General features: G+C 46.3%; 1 pseudogene; it reads left to right on the forward strand.

Moving 5' to 3' along the window:
- The first annotated feature begins 6,275 nt into the window (after positions 1-6,275).
- Positions 6,276-14,757, forward strand: LOC123103057 (disease resistance protein RGA2-like; annotated as a pseudogene).
- The last annotated feature ends 400 nt before the right edge of the window (positions 14,758-15,157 follow it).

The raw sequence follows: 15,157 nt of genomic DNA on the forward strand, positions 1-15,157 counted from the left end.
CGAGGCGACGGCCGGGGCGGCGACGGCGGGGACGGCGCGACGGAGACGAGGGCGGCGACGGGGACGGGGGCGGCGACGGAGACAAGGGCGTCGACGGGGACGGGGGAAGCGACGGGGACGGGGACCAGGCCAAGCGACGGGAAGCGACCCCCTTTTAGTACCGGGTGGTGGCACAAACCGGTACTAAAGGCCCCCCCTTTAGTACCGGTTTGTGCCATGACCCGGAACTAAAGGGGGTGCGCTGGCGCAGGTGCGGTGCGGAAGTTTAGTCCCACCTCGCTAGTCGAGGAGCTACCGCACTGGTTTATAAGCCCCAGTGCGGTAGCTCTCTCGAGCTCCTCTCCTAATCAGGCCTACTGGGCCTACCTGTCCTCCTCGCCTTGTGGGCCTACTGGGCCTTTGCGGGCCTGCATCCTGGCCCAACTAAAGGTTGTGTCGCTAGTTTTATGCAGGCCGCTTTGGCCCAGTAGGCGGGGCTTTTTTTTATTTTTTTTGTTTTATTTATTTTTGAGTTGTTTTTTGCTGTATTTAGAGTTTCTTTGTGAATATTTTTGCTTTAGGTACAAAAAATTACAAACTTTCTGTTAGTGCCGGTAGATTTCAAATTTGAATAGTTTAAATCTTGAATTATTTGAAATTTGTGTGAATCACTAGTTTGTGAATAAACTTAAATTTGAAAAAAGTTTTTTCAGTGATTCTTTTTTCTTATGTTTAATACTAGTGTGTTTTATCATTATATTCAATTTAGTAATGCTTAGGTTATTTAAAAAATGAAATGCCTTTGTAACAGTTCAGTTTTCGTCGGAAACCCTGATACTTCGAAAGAGATTGTCCATTTTGTACACGAAGTGCATCCAGTTTTTGCCGTAACCCTCTCTACTTTCTTGCCCATGCTATTTGTATGAAATTATGATACCATGCCAACTTTCAACCTTTTCTGAGTTCATTTGAATTGCTTTTCAATTTCAGGGTCATTTAGCTGGAAAAAAATCAGTAAATGCATGAAAAGAATTTGTTTGCACATAAAATTTCTTCGCGTTTCAAATGCCAAAACACATAACTATCCTAACTATTACAGACATTCCCTCCTGGGTGTGAAACACAGAAGAAAGTGATGATAGTGAAGCCGATCACATCCCAGATCTTTGGGTGTGAAACTTTTTCTTCGCGTGTGTCCCTTTGCGCCGTAACCATGGAAAATCTTCATCATTTAACGGGTTGCTCGGGTCAATATTCACTGTGAATGGAGCAATTTCATCAAACTTTTCATAATCTTCTGACTTGTCTGTCTTGTCATCCACTCCCACGATGTTTCTCTTCCCAGAAAGAACTATGTGCCGCTTTGGCTCATCGTACGATGCATTCGCTTCCTTATCTTTTCTTTTTCTTGGCTTGATAGACATGTCCTTCACATAGAAAACCTGTGCCACATCATTGTCTAGGACGAATGGTTCATCTGCATACGCAAGATTGTTGAGATCCACTGTTGTCATTCCGTACTACGGGTCTTCCGTTACCCCGCCTCGTGTCATATTGACCCATTTGTACCGAAACAAAGGGACCTTTAAACCACGTCGATAGTCAAGTTCCCATATGTCCTGTATATAACCATAATATGTTTCATTTCCCGTCTTGGTTTCTGCATCAAAGCGGACACCACTGTTTTGGTTGGTGCTCTTCTTATCTTGGGTGATCGTATAAAATGTATTACCATTTATCTCGTACCCTTTGAAAGTCATTATATTCGAAGATGGTAACTGGGATAGCAAGTACAGGTCATCTTCAATAGAGGTGTCATGCATGATACGTGTCTACAACCAGTTGGCGAAACTCCTGATTTGTTCACGTGTAATCCTGTCATCAGACCGCTCCGGGTGTTTGGAGCGTAGCAAATTCTTGTGTTCATCCATATACGGAGCCACCAAGCTGGAATTCTGTAGAACTGTGTAGTGTGCTTCAGTGAGAGAATGTCCGTCCATACATATTATTTGTTCCCCTCCTAGCGTGCCTTTTCCATCCAGTCTGCCCTTATGCCGCGATTCAGGAACACCAATCGGCTTAAGGTCAGGAATAAAGTCAATACAAAACTCAATGATCTCCTCATTTTGATGGCCCTTGGAGATGCTTCCTTCTGGCCTAGCACGGTTATGAACATATTTCTTTAAGACTCCCATGAACCTCTCAAAGGGGAACATATTGTGTAGAAATACAGGACCCAAAATGTTAATCTCTTCGCATAGGTGAACTAGGACGTGCGTCATGATGTTGAAGAAGGATGGTGGGAACACCAACTCGAAACTGACAAGACATTGCACCAAATCATTCTGTAACCTTGGTATGATTTCTGGATCGATTACCTTCTGAGAGATTGCATTGAGAAATGCACATAGCTTCACAATGGCTAATCGAACGTTTTCCGGTAGAAGCCCCCTCAATGCAACCGGAAGCAGTTGCGTCATAATCACGTGGCAGTCATGAGACTATAGGTTCTGGCACTTTTTCTCTGCCATGTTTATTATTCCCTTTATATTCGACGAGAAGCCAGACGGTACCTTAATACTGAGCAGGCATTCATAGAAGATTCCCTTCTCTTCTTTGGTAAGAGCGTAGCTTGCATGACCCTGATGTATGCCGTCTTCTCCGTGCATACGTTGCTGGTCCTCCCGTGCCTCAGGTGTATCTTTTGTCTTCCCATACACGCCCAAGAAGCCAAGCAGGGTCACGCAAAGATTCTTCGTCACGTGCATCACGTCGATTGCGGAGCGGACCTCTAGGTCTTTCCAATATGGCAGGTCCCAAAATATAGATTTCTTCTTCCACATGGGTGCGCGTCCGTCCGCGTCCTTCGGAACAGGTTGTCCGCTAGGACCCTTTCCAAATATCACCTTCAAATCCTTGACCATATCATGTACATCAGCATCAGTACGGTGGGGAGGCTTCGTCCGGTGATCCGCCTCACCTTTGAAATGCTTGCCTTTCTTTCTTACGGGATGCCTGCTCGGAAGAAATCGACGATGTCCCAGGTACACATTCTTCTTACAACTATTCAAATATATACTGTCGGTATCATCCAAACAGTGCGTGCATCCGCGGTATCCCTTGTTTGTCTGTCCTGAAAGGTTACTGAGAGCAGGCCAATCATTGATGGTCACGAACAGCAACGCCTTTAGGTCAAATTCTTCCCCCATGTGCTCATCCCACGCACGTACACCTGTTCCATTCCACAGTTGTAAGAGTTCTTCAACTAATGGCCTTAGGTACACATCAATGTCGTTGCCGGGTTGCTTAGGCCTTGGATGAGCACTGGCATCATAATGAACTTCCGCTTCATGCACAACCAAGGAGGAAGGTTATACAAACATAGAGTCATAGGCCAGGTGCTATGGTTGCTTCTCTGCTCCCCAAAAGGATTAATGCCATCTGCGCTTAGACCAAACCATACGCTCCTTGCGTCATCTGCAAACTCCTTCCCGTACTTTCTTTCGATTTTTCTCCACTGCGACCCGTCAACGGGTACTCTCAACTTTTCGTCTTTCTTACGGTCTTCTCTGTGCCATCGCATCGCCTTGGCATGCTCTTTGTTTTGGAACAAACGTTTCAACCGTGGTATTATAGGAGAATACCACATCACCTTGGCAGGAATCTTCTTCCTGGGGCGCTCGCCCTCGACATCACCAGGCTCATCGCGGCTGATCTTATAGCGCAATGCACCACATACCTGGCAAGCGTTCAAATCCTCGTACTCACCGCGGTAGAGGATGCAATCATTAGGGCATGCATGTATCTTCTGCACCTCTAACCCTAGAGGGCAGACAGCCTTCTTTGCTTCGTACGTACTCTCGGGCAATTCGTTGTCCTTTGAAAGCATATCCTTTATCATTACCAGCAACTTTCCAAATCCCTTGTCAGATACACCATTCTCTTCCTTCCATTGCAGCAATTCCAGTGTGGTGCCCAGCTTTTTCTTGTCACCTACGCAATTCGGGTACAACATTTTTTTGTGATCCTCTAACATGCGCTGCAACTTCTTCTTCTCCAAATCACTTGCGCAGTTTCTCTTTGCATCGGCAATGGCCCGACCTAGATCATCAACGGGCTCATCTGATGCCTCTTCTTCAGCTTCTTCCCGCATTGCCGGCTCAGCTTCTTCCCGCATTACCGGCTCAGCTTCTTCCCCCATTGTTGTATCATCGTATTCAGGGAACCCATGGCCAGGATAGCTGTCGTCGTCCTCTTCTTCTTCATTGTCTTCCATCATAACCCCTCTTTCTCCGTGCTTGGTCCAAACATTATAGTGGGGCATGAAACCGGACTCAAACAGGTGGACGTGAATGGTTCTTGACGTAGAGTAATTGTGACCATTCTTACAGCCAGCACATGGACGTGAATGGTTTTTTCCCTTTTTTGTTTTAGGTGATTTTTTCTTTAGTTTTCTTCTGTTTAATCTCTGCATTCCCTTTTAAATTGTTATGCTAGTTTCATTTTATTTTTAAATTGATATTTTTAAAATTAATGAATATTTTTAAATTATGGAACATTTTTCAATTCGCGATTTTTAACCATTCATTAAGATTTTACAAATAATGAACATACTTTGAATTTAATAAATATATTTCAAATTTGAAGAACATTTTGAAAATACAAGAGCATTTCTTTAAGTTCCTAAACAATTTTTTATCATTTAAATTTTTTGAACATTTTTGAACATACTTTGACTAGCTAACGAATGCAGACTATAAATGCCAAGTCCTCCATCGCCATCGTCTCCATGAGCGCCGACGATAGGACTCGTGAAGTGAAGGTGTGGTAGCCGGCGAGGAAAAGAGTAGAACACGGGAGATTGACCGACCCACATGCGGGATACCAGGCCCCGCCGTCTCCCGTGCCCTATACATTCTCGGAGGAGTCCGCACCTGGCCTGTCGCTGGTGGACGTGAGGTCCACGATGGAAATGGAAGCACTAGCGCTGTGGCGCGTAGGACGCGTAGTTGGCAGCGGCGCGTAGTTGGCGGTGGTGTTGTCCGCGATTGCCTGTAGTTGCTCTTCCGCGGTCGCCTGTTCTTGTCGAGCGACAGCTTGAGCACGGAAGGCCTCGTAGATCGCATGCTGCTCTGCGACGAAGTTGGGGTTCACCACGGCCATGGCTGCCACGGGCTCCTCGCCGTCTATTTGGCCCTTTGCCACCCGGTGATGCTTGAGCGCCTGCTGGAATGTTGTCATAGGCGCTGGCGCAAGCTGCTCCTCCACCTTGGCAGTGTTGAAGTGTGCATGCTCCATGGTGAAGCCGGCATGGACAGGCGCGGACTCCGGTGCAGTGTTGACGGAGCCCATCTCCATCGTGGGGTCGTCGTCATTGTTGTCGGAGACCTCGGGCGAGCTGGCCGGCATGTCGTACTCAATTCACGTGGCACGACGGCTCTGCCAGGCGTTCGCAAGGCAGGCCACCTCGTGCTTCATCAACGGCGAAAGGCTCTCCCATAGAGCTTTGCAGCTTGCAGTCATGGCAGATGTGGTGCAAGGGAGGAGAATGTGGAGCGGTTTGTGGTGTGGCGTGGAGTTAGTGGAGTGTAGCGGCCTTTAAATAGTGGATTCTGGTGAGGCCATGCACCCGGGTGCATGAATGCGCAGCATCGGAGTGGTTTTCTTAGCCTGTGAGCCTGCTTAATGGCGGCATACAGACATACGGGGCATTGAACGGGCATGGTAGATATTCCTCCCGTGTCTGACGGGGCATTGAACAGGCATGGTAGATATTCTTCCCGTCCTGTTTCAGTAATGTGTCTCCGGCATTCAACAAGCGCAGACAAGGTGGATGCGTCGCGGGCGGCGCCGTCGGCCGGCATGCCGCTTCAATGCCGGGACAATGAGAGGTCGCGTCCGCTTTGGACCGGCGTCAATGCAGAGCGGCTGCTCTACAACGACATGAATGCGGTCAGTTGGCACCGGGCAGGAATCTACGCGTGCGAGGGGGAAGGGTTTTGGGTGGATCAGAGTGGTCAGAAGCGGGCGTGGGAGCGGTCAGGGCGCCCGCAAAGCCCCACGTTTGTCTCCTGTTTGCGGGATAAAGTGCGTTCGGACGGCCTACAGGACCGCGTTGGATGGCCAAACACTTTCAGATTTTTTTTTTGAGGACCAACACTTTCGGACTTAGGGTCGGCGTTGGAGATGCCCTAAGCCCAACATAATTATTTTTTTTGAGGGATTAAGCCCAACATAAAGTGTCCCGGGAACTATTTACTGAGGCCCCCAAATCATAAGCCCGGCCCACCCAGACTCTGCCGGTGTGCATCTCCTCTTCGCCGCCGATGTCACCGAGGCTGGCCGGCCGGCCCGACCGCCACCTGCTGCGGCAGCTGGCAGTGGCGCAGCGAGTCTCCTACCTCACCACCACCGCTGCTCGCCGCCCGTCCCTCCCTCCCTCCTTCCGTCCATGGTGGCGGCGACCTCCGTCGTCAGCAGGACCCAGTGCGCCGGCAGCGGCGGGCAACAACAACGGCGACGTCGGCCTCGAAGACCCCCATCCCGGCTCCCGCTCAAGATAGGTTCCCCTTCCCCATCACTTGCTGTCTTCCCCCAAATCCCGGCTCTGTTCGAATCTGTTACTGCATCTTCTGTTAGAATTTGTTTTACCTTTTGCTGCTATTCTAGCTAGTCTAAGTCTGTATGTCTGTATATTTGGTTCGTAGCTCAAGACGAAACTTGCAAATGCTAGCTCAAGACGAAACTTGCAAATGCTAGCTCACAGTCTTGCAAATGCTGAGATCACTTGCAATAGCAACTGGGTGCTGATGCACTTAAGTTTGTAACGCATAAAGCAAATGCCATGACTGACGGGACTGGAAAAATTAATCACTTTCTTCCTCCTCGTCTTGGGTGAAAACCATGTGACTGCTCGCCTGATACAAGTTTAATACACAAAACAAATGTCAAGGCCGTAAACCCAGTGTCATGACTGACGAAAATGACTTGTAATGCACAAAACGAATCACTTTTTTCCCCTTGTATTGGGTGACAAGCATATCACTGCTCACGTGATGCACCAGACGTATCTGAAACAAATTATCTTGCTGCCTGCAAGTAGGCCTTTTGTAATGGCAGTGCACGCTGTCTCAAATGCCTGTCATCGCCTCGGTGTGGCCACTTTGAGTACTTTATTAAAGCCTGCATCGCTAATGGCAAAATTAAATATTTTTGCTGTGATTTGATCGAGAACAGATCTCAGGCTACGTACGACCGTTGTATATTGGAGAGCTCAAGCACTATACTCGTCCCGCTCACAACATTTCTCTTCTCAGCTCAGGCATCCAAAAGCTTCAAGACCTCACAAAAATCTCCCAACTCCCATTCGTCGGACTAGAGCCTGCCTACAGCCCCACCCACGCATCCGTTCGGAAAACTGCTTTGGATGTTCTGACATAATTACATAATGTAGTGCTCTACTTGCAATAAATACATAATCTATTTTCCTACCTTCAATTGGATGTCTGTTGGTGCCTCAGTTTGGCCATTTGATTGATTTAAAACCTGCATCGGTAATGCCAACCACCTTGCTTCTTTGGCATTGTGTATGGCGCTGTCTGATCTCGTAAGGACTATTTCTTTCCGATTAAAATGATACTGCATGTAATCTCATCAGTGCTATTGCTAACTGTTTCTAATTTTGTTTGATGTGTCAACAGATTAAAGTTCTACATTTAATCCTAACTGTTTGTACGGTTGTTTGATGTCTGAGGAGAAAGATCCTGGAAAGTTCATCCGCTCGGTGTACTGGAGCGATATCCAAGTAAGTTATATCATCTGATCATCTGTATAATCTCGGTCCTTCTTCTGTTTTGTACTGTCACATTTCATATGTGCATCAGAGCAAATGTGCTTTCTATAGGCATGTTGGAGCGGACAGAGTACCTGACCTCATTTATGTGGCCATAGGCAGTGATCAATAAAGGGCACTGGAATTTATCTTCTAACATCACTATTGTTTTAGTCACTTTGTCTTTATTTGTATTGCTTCAGTTGTATGGTTACAAAGTTAGGCTTCATCTGATTTTGGTTAGTCAAGCTGATCTCGTTAAGCTGATAAAAAGTATTCCATAAGGCTCCTTATGCCGGTTTTCACTGTCTTGCAATAATGAATTTTCTAGGCCCTCGAATCATAAGCCCAGCCCACCTACACTTTGCCGGTTTGCATTTTCTCTGTTTTTTCCCTAAAAAATAAATCTTCTGTCATCCTTTTTCCCGAGGTCTCTGAGGCCAGCCGCCACCACCACCACCCTTAGTCCGGCCAGACCACCGGTATCTGTGGGACCATTGTGGCGGCGGCGGAACAACACCATTGAAGAGCACCCCTCCATGACAGTGTGCACAGCCATTACAACACCATTGAGGTCGGTACTCTCTCGCTCCCCTTCCCCTTCACTTCCTGCCCCAAATCTCTGCTTTGTTCAAATATGTTTCTGTATCCGTTAGAATTTATCTTAGCTTTTGTTACTTCTAGTCTGTATAATTGGTAGCTCAAAAGGAAACTTGCAAATGATAGCTAATGGTTCAATAGATTTACAGCACAGCTTGCAAATAAGTGGGATCAACTTGCACCTGATGGCATGGTATTGGTACCACACCTTGTAACGCATAAAACAAGTGCCATGACTGACGAGAGTGCAAAATGAACCACTTTATTCCTCGTATTGGGTGACAAGCATGTGGCTGCTCATGTGATGCATCAAACATACCTGAAATAAAATTATCTTCCTACCTGCTAGTGGACATTTTGTAATGGCTGTGCACACTGTCTCAGACGACTGTCTGTACCTGCCTCGGTGTGGCCATTCAATTACTTTATTAGAGCGTGCATCGTTAATGGCAAGATTAAACATTGTTCTCGTTATTATTGGCTCGAGAACAGATCTCAGGCCGTATACAACCGTTGTGGATTGTAAACATTCAGGTAAAATATTTTTGATACATTTCAGAGTGAAAAAAAGAGAGACAATATAGTTACGAAATCCAAGCGGATGGAGAGCCTTGATGATAATTAAGATGAAAATATTAGAGCCTTGATGATTTAGAGCACAACAGATTTAGGTCAACTTGCTGATGCTGATGGCATGCCGTTGGTAGCACGCTTGTAATGCACAAAACCAATGTCATGACTGACGTAACTGAAAAACTATACACTTTCTTCCTTGTATTGGGTGACAACAAGCATCTGCCTGCTCACGTGATGCATCAAACGTAGCATCTGAAACAAAATTATCTTCTTGCCTGCTCACATGATGCTCCAAACGTAGTATCTGAAACAAAATTATTTTCTTAGCTGCAAGCGGACATTTTGTAATGGCGGTGCACGCTGTCTCAGGCGGCTGTCGGCGCCTCGGTGTAGCCATTTGATTGCTTTATTAAAGCCTGCATCGCTAGTGGCAAGATTAAATATTTTTTTTGTCTCATGTTTGGTTCGCGAACAGATCTCAGGCTACATACGACCGTTGTGTATTGCAGAGCTCAAGCACTATACTCGTCCTGCTCACAACATTCTCTTCTCAACTCAGGCATCCAAAAGCTTCAAGATCTCACAAAAATCTCCATACTCCCATTCGTCGGACTAGAGCCTGCCTACAGCCCCGCCCACGCATCCGTTCGGTGCTGGCCGCCATAACTTCACCGGAGTCGCCTCCTGGTTCTGCGCCGCGTCGCCGGCACCGACAAGGCTCTGAATTTGCTGCTGCTGCTGCTACCACCGATACAATGCTAGAGCTGGTGCGGACGTGCCTGTGAGGACCACGTCTTCCTCGCTGCTGCTGCTGCTGCGTTGCTGGTCTTGGGTGCTGATCAGGGGCGAGCTCGTGAAGGTAACTATGGCTGCAAGATTGGATTTTGACTTGTAATTTGTTCAAGAACAGACCCCAAGCTCTACTTATACACGTCTTGCTCACACCATTCTCTTCTTCATTAATTTCTGCAGTTCACCTGTGGTGGAGTTTTTTCCGACAGTTCCAATGGCGGAGCTGGTGGCCGCCATGGCCATCCGGCCACTGGTGTCCATCCTAATGAGCAAGGCGTCCAGCTCACTCCTGGATGAGTACAAGGTGATGGAGGGAATGGAGGAGCAGCACAAGGTTCTCAAGCGCAAGCTTCCAGCCATCCTTGACGTCATGACTGACGCCGAGGAGCAGGCAACGGAGCATAGAGATGGTGCCAAAGCCTGGCTCCAGGAGCTCAAGACAGTGGCCTATGAGGCAAATGAAGTCTTCGATGAATTCAAGTACGAAGCACTCCGCCGTGAAGCCAGGAAGAAGGGGCACTACAGAGAGCTTGGCTTCGATGTAATAAAGCTATTCCCTACTCACAACCATATTGTGTTCCGTTACAAAATGGGTCGCAAGCTTTGCCGGATTCTGAAGGCCATTGATGTCCTTATAGCGGAGATGCATGCCTTTAGGTTCAAGTACCGACCACAGCCGCCGGTGCCCAAGCAGTGGAGGCAGACGGATTCTGTTATCACCGACCTGCAAGACATTGCCAGCAGATCCAGAGACAAGGATAAGAAGAATATTGTTGCTACACTACTTGGTCAAGCTGACAATGCAGATTTCACGGTTGTTCCCGTTGTTGGAATGGGGGGCCTTGGCAAGACCACATTAGCGCAACTCATATACAATGATCCTGAAATTCAGAAGCATTTCCAGTTGCTGCTCTGGGTCTGTGTCTCTGATACATTTGATGTGAACTCCCTGGCCAAGAGTATAGTTGAAGCATCTCCCAATAAGAATGTCGATACAGACAAACCACCACTGGATAGACTTCAAAAATTGGTCAGCAGACAGCGGTATCTCCTTGTATTGGATGATGTTTGGGACAACAAAGAGTTACGTAAGTGGGAAAGGCTGAAGGTATGTCTTCAGCATGGTGGCATGGGCAGTGCAGCGTTGACAACAACTCGTGATAAACGAGTTGCTGAAATTATGGATGCAGATAGGGCAGCCTACAATCTCAATGCTTTGGAGGATCACTTCATAAAGGAAATTATTGTGGATAGAGCATTCAGTTCAGAGAATGGAAAGCCTCCCGAGCTACTCGAGATGGTTGGTAAGATTGTGAAGAGATGTTGTGGCTCTCCATTAGCTGCAACTGCATTGGGTTCTGTACTTCGTACCAAGACCATCGTGAAAGAATGGAAGGCTATAGCATCTAGAAGCAGCATTTGCACCGAGGAAACTGGAATCTTGCCAATACTCAAGCTTAGCTACAACGACTTACCATCGCACATGAAGCAGTGCTTTGCTCTCTGTGCTGTATTTCCCAAGGATTACAAGATTGATGTGGAGAAGCTAATCCAACTATGGATCGCAAATGGCTTTATCCCAGAACACAAGGAAGATAGTCTTGAAACCGTTGGAAAACATATTTTTTATGACTTGGCATCAAGGTCGTTTTTTGTGGAGATAGAGGAAAGTAAAAAAGGCTGGCAGGGTTATTCGAGAATTACATGTAAAATCCATGATCTTATGCATGATATTGCAATGTCTGTTATGGGAAAGGAATGTGTTGTTGCAACTATGGAACCAAGTGAAATTGAGTGGCTTCCAGATACTGCTCGGCATTTGTTCTTGTCATGTGAAGAAACAGACCGTATTTTGAATGCTACCTTGGAGGAAAGATCCCCTGCTATTCAAACATTGCTATGCGATAGTTATGTGTTCAGCCCATTGCAGCATCTATCAAAATACAACACTTTGCATGCCTTGAAGCTCCGTATGTTAACTGAATCATTTCTACTCAAACCAAAGTATCTGCATCACCTGAGGTACTTTGATCTCTCAGAAAGTCGTATGAAAGCACTTCCTGAGGATATAAGTATTCTATATAACCTGCAAGTGTTGGACCTTTCCAACTGCCCTTATCTTGAACGACTTCCAAGGCAAATGAAGTATATGACTTCCCTCTGCCACCTCTACACTCATGGATGCTGGAAGTTGAAGAGCATGCCTCCAGGACTTGAAAATCTCACTAAGCTGCAGACTCTCACAGTTTTTGTAGCAGGAGTTCCTGGCCCTGATTGCGCTGATGTTGGAGAGCTGCATGGTCTAAACATTGGTGGTCAGCTAGAGCTATGCCAGGTAGAGAATGTTGAAAAAGCAGAAGCAAAAGTGGCAAACCTTGGTGGTCAGCTAGAGCTACAACGGGTAGAGAATGTTAAAAAAGCAGAGGCAAAAGTGGCGAGTCTTGGAAACAAGAAGGATCTCCGTGAACTGACATTAAGATGGACTGAGGTTGGCGACAGCAAGGTGCTTGACAAGTTCGAACCTCATGGTGGGCTGCAGGTTCTGAAGATATATTCCTATGGAGGAGAGTGCATGGGTATGCTGCAAAACATGGTTGAGATCCATCTTTATCATTGTGAAGGATTGCAAATTTTGTTCAGATGCAGTGCAATCTTCACTTTTCCAAAACTGAAGGTGCTTATGCTAGAACATTTGTTGAGTTTTGAAAGATGGTGGGAAATCGATGAGAGGCATGAAGAACAGACTATATTTCCTGTGCTTGAGAAGTTGTTTATTAGAAATTGTGGAAAGTTGGTAGCATTACCTGAAACACCATTGTTGCAAGGACCTTGTGGTGAAGGTGGTTATACATTGGTACGCTCAGCGTTTCCTGCCCTAAAGGTGTTCAAAATGGAAAACTTGGAGAGCTTTCAAAGATGGGATGCAGTCGAAGAGACTCAAGGAGAACAGATAATGTTTCCTTGTCTTGAGGAACTATCAATTCAGGAATGCCCGAAGCTGATAAATTTACCTGAAGCACCATTGCTTCAAGAACCATGTAGTGAAGGTGGTTATAGATTGGTACGTTCAGCCTTTCCTGCCCTAAAGGTGCTCACTATGAAATGCTTGGATAGTTTTCAGAGATGGGATGCTGCTACTGAAGGTGAACTGATATTGTTTCCTCAGCTTGAGAAACTATCAATTGAGGAATGCCCAAAGGTAATAGGTTTACCTGAAGCACCAAAACTCAGTGTACTATACATTGAAGATGGCAAGCAAGAGATCTTCCACTGTGTAGACAGGTATTTGTCTTCATTGACCAATTTGACACTGAGGCTAGAACACACAGAAACAACATCAGAGGCTGAATGCACTTCAATTGTACTGGCGGACAGCAAAGAGAAATGGAACCAGAAATCCCCTCTTACAGTTGTGGAGTTAGGATGCTGCAACTCATTCTTTGGACCAGGTGCACTAGAGCCGTGGGACTATTTTGTACACCTTGAAAAGTTGGAAATTGGTAGATGCGATGTGCTCGTCCACTGGCCAGAGAAAGTGTTCCAAAGCTTGGTATCCTTGAGGAGGTTAGAGATTAGTAGCTGCAGAAGTCTGACTGGATATGCGGAAGCTCCTCTTGAGCCATCAGCATCCAAAAGGAGTCAACACCTGCCAGGTCTGGAGTCCCTTAATTTATATCATTGTGCAAATTTAGTAGAGATGTTCAACGTCCCAGCATCTCTCAAGAAAATGGATATTTATGGGTGCATTAAGCTTGAGTCCATATTCAGCAAGCAACAGGGCATGGCAGAGTTTGTCCAAGTATCTTCTAGCAGTGAGGAAATCATGCCTGCAGCTGTATCAGAGTTGCCATCCTCACCCATGAATTACTTTTGTCCATGCCTAGAAGAGCTAAGTTTAATTGAATGTGGAAGCTTACCAGCGGTTTTAAATCTGCCTCCATCCTTAAAGGACATATTTATTGCTGGCTGCAATAGCATTCAAGTCCTATCATGTCAGCTGGGTGGGCTCCAGAAACCAGAAGCCACTACCTCCATAAGCAGAAGTCCTATCATGCCAGAGCCACCAGCTGCAACAACACCAACTGCAAGAGAGCATTTACTTCCTCCCCATCTCGAATCTCTAGTAATATTGAACTGTGCTCGCATGTTGGGTGGGACTCTCCGTCTGCCTGCACCCCTCACGACACTGCGCATTATTGGCAGCAGTGGGTTGACATCGCTGGAGTGTCTGTCGGGAGAGCACCCCCCCATCGCTGGAGTTCCTTGAACTTGAAAGATGCAGTACCCTGGCATCCCTGCCGAATGAGCCGCAAGTATACAGTTCTCTCTGCTATCTTGAAATTAGAGGCTGCCCTGCTATAAAGAAGCTCCCTAGATGCCTGCAGCAGCAACTGGGCAGCATCAAGGACAAACGACTAGATGCCTGCTATGAAGGTATGCTTGCAACACGTCCTTCTATCTTTGCCACATTTAGCAAACAGATGCAGTCATCCATTCCATCCCTTGTGCCATGTCAACACGTTTGCAAAAGTTTCTTCTCCATTATATGAATGCCATTGTGCTATACATTATGATATAACACATTAGTTTGTACAAGTTTTTTTTGACATCGCTTGTGATATGTGCAGTAACGGAATTCAAACCATTGAAACCGAAGACATGGAAGGAAATACCAAGGCTAGTCCATGAGCGGAGGCAGGCCTGCCGGAGCTGAAGGTCATTGAGCTTTTATTCCATGAAAAACTCGAGAAGCTCCTGCAGTTCACAATAGGAGAATAGTATTGCATCCTGTTAAACAAAGGAGGAGAGGGCGGAAACCACATGTAGAGGGCATAATATGCATTCTGCTTGCGTCAAATAATGTAATGGACCACTAGGTTACTTATGCCATGATTGTAGTCAACCGACTATGCTGAACTTTGACTTGTATGTTGTTCTGGTGTTTGTAATGTGGATGAATTTATGTCCCTGAGCATCTCCCAGGTTATATTATATGGTTGTGAGCATGGACACATACTTGTGGGTTATATGATTAGATTAATTTCAGGAGGTAGCACAACATTGCAAAATTGCTCCTGCAGTTCGGCTCCCCTGTCACAGTGCACGTGCTCCTGTGCAGCTGGTGTTCGGAAATTTTGCTTGTTCTCTGTTTGCTCTGCTGCTGCCCTGTGGAAATCCTTTTTGGCATTCGTTGGATGAGAAAGCTTTGGTGGCGAGGTGAGTTTTGCTTGGCTGTTTTTGTCAATGGATGGAATATTTTTGTTTTGAACTGACTTTTGCTTCTCTCTCTTCGTCGCGCTGAATATTGTTGTTCAGAAATTAGTATTGTTGTTTTTGGTAAGTTTTGCTCGACTTGGTAATGCAGCAGTGGAAGTCGAC

The sequence above is a fragment of the Triticum aestivum genome, chromosome 1B (assembly GCF_018294505.1).
Source record: "Triticum aestivum cultivar Chinese Spring chromosome 1B, IWGSC CS RefSeq v2.1, whole genome shotgun sequence".
Lineage (NCBI taxonomy): Eukaryota > Viridiplantae > Streptophyta > Magnoliopsida > Poales > Poaceae > Triticum > Triticum aestivum.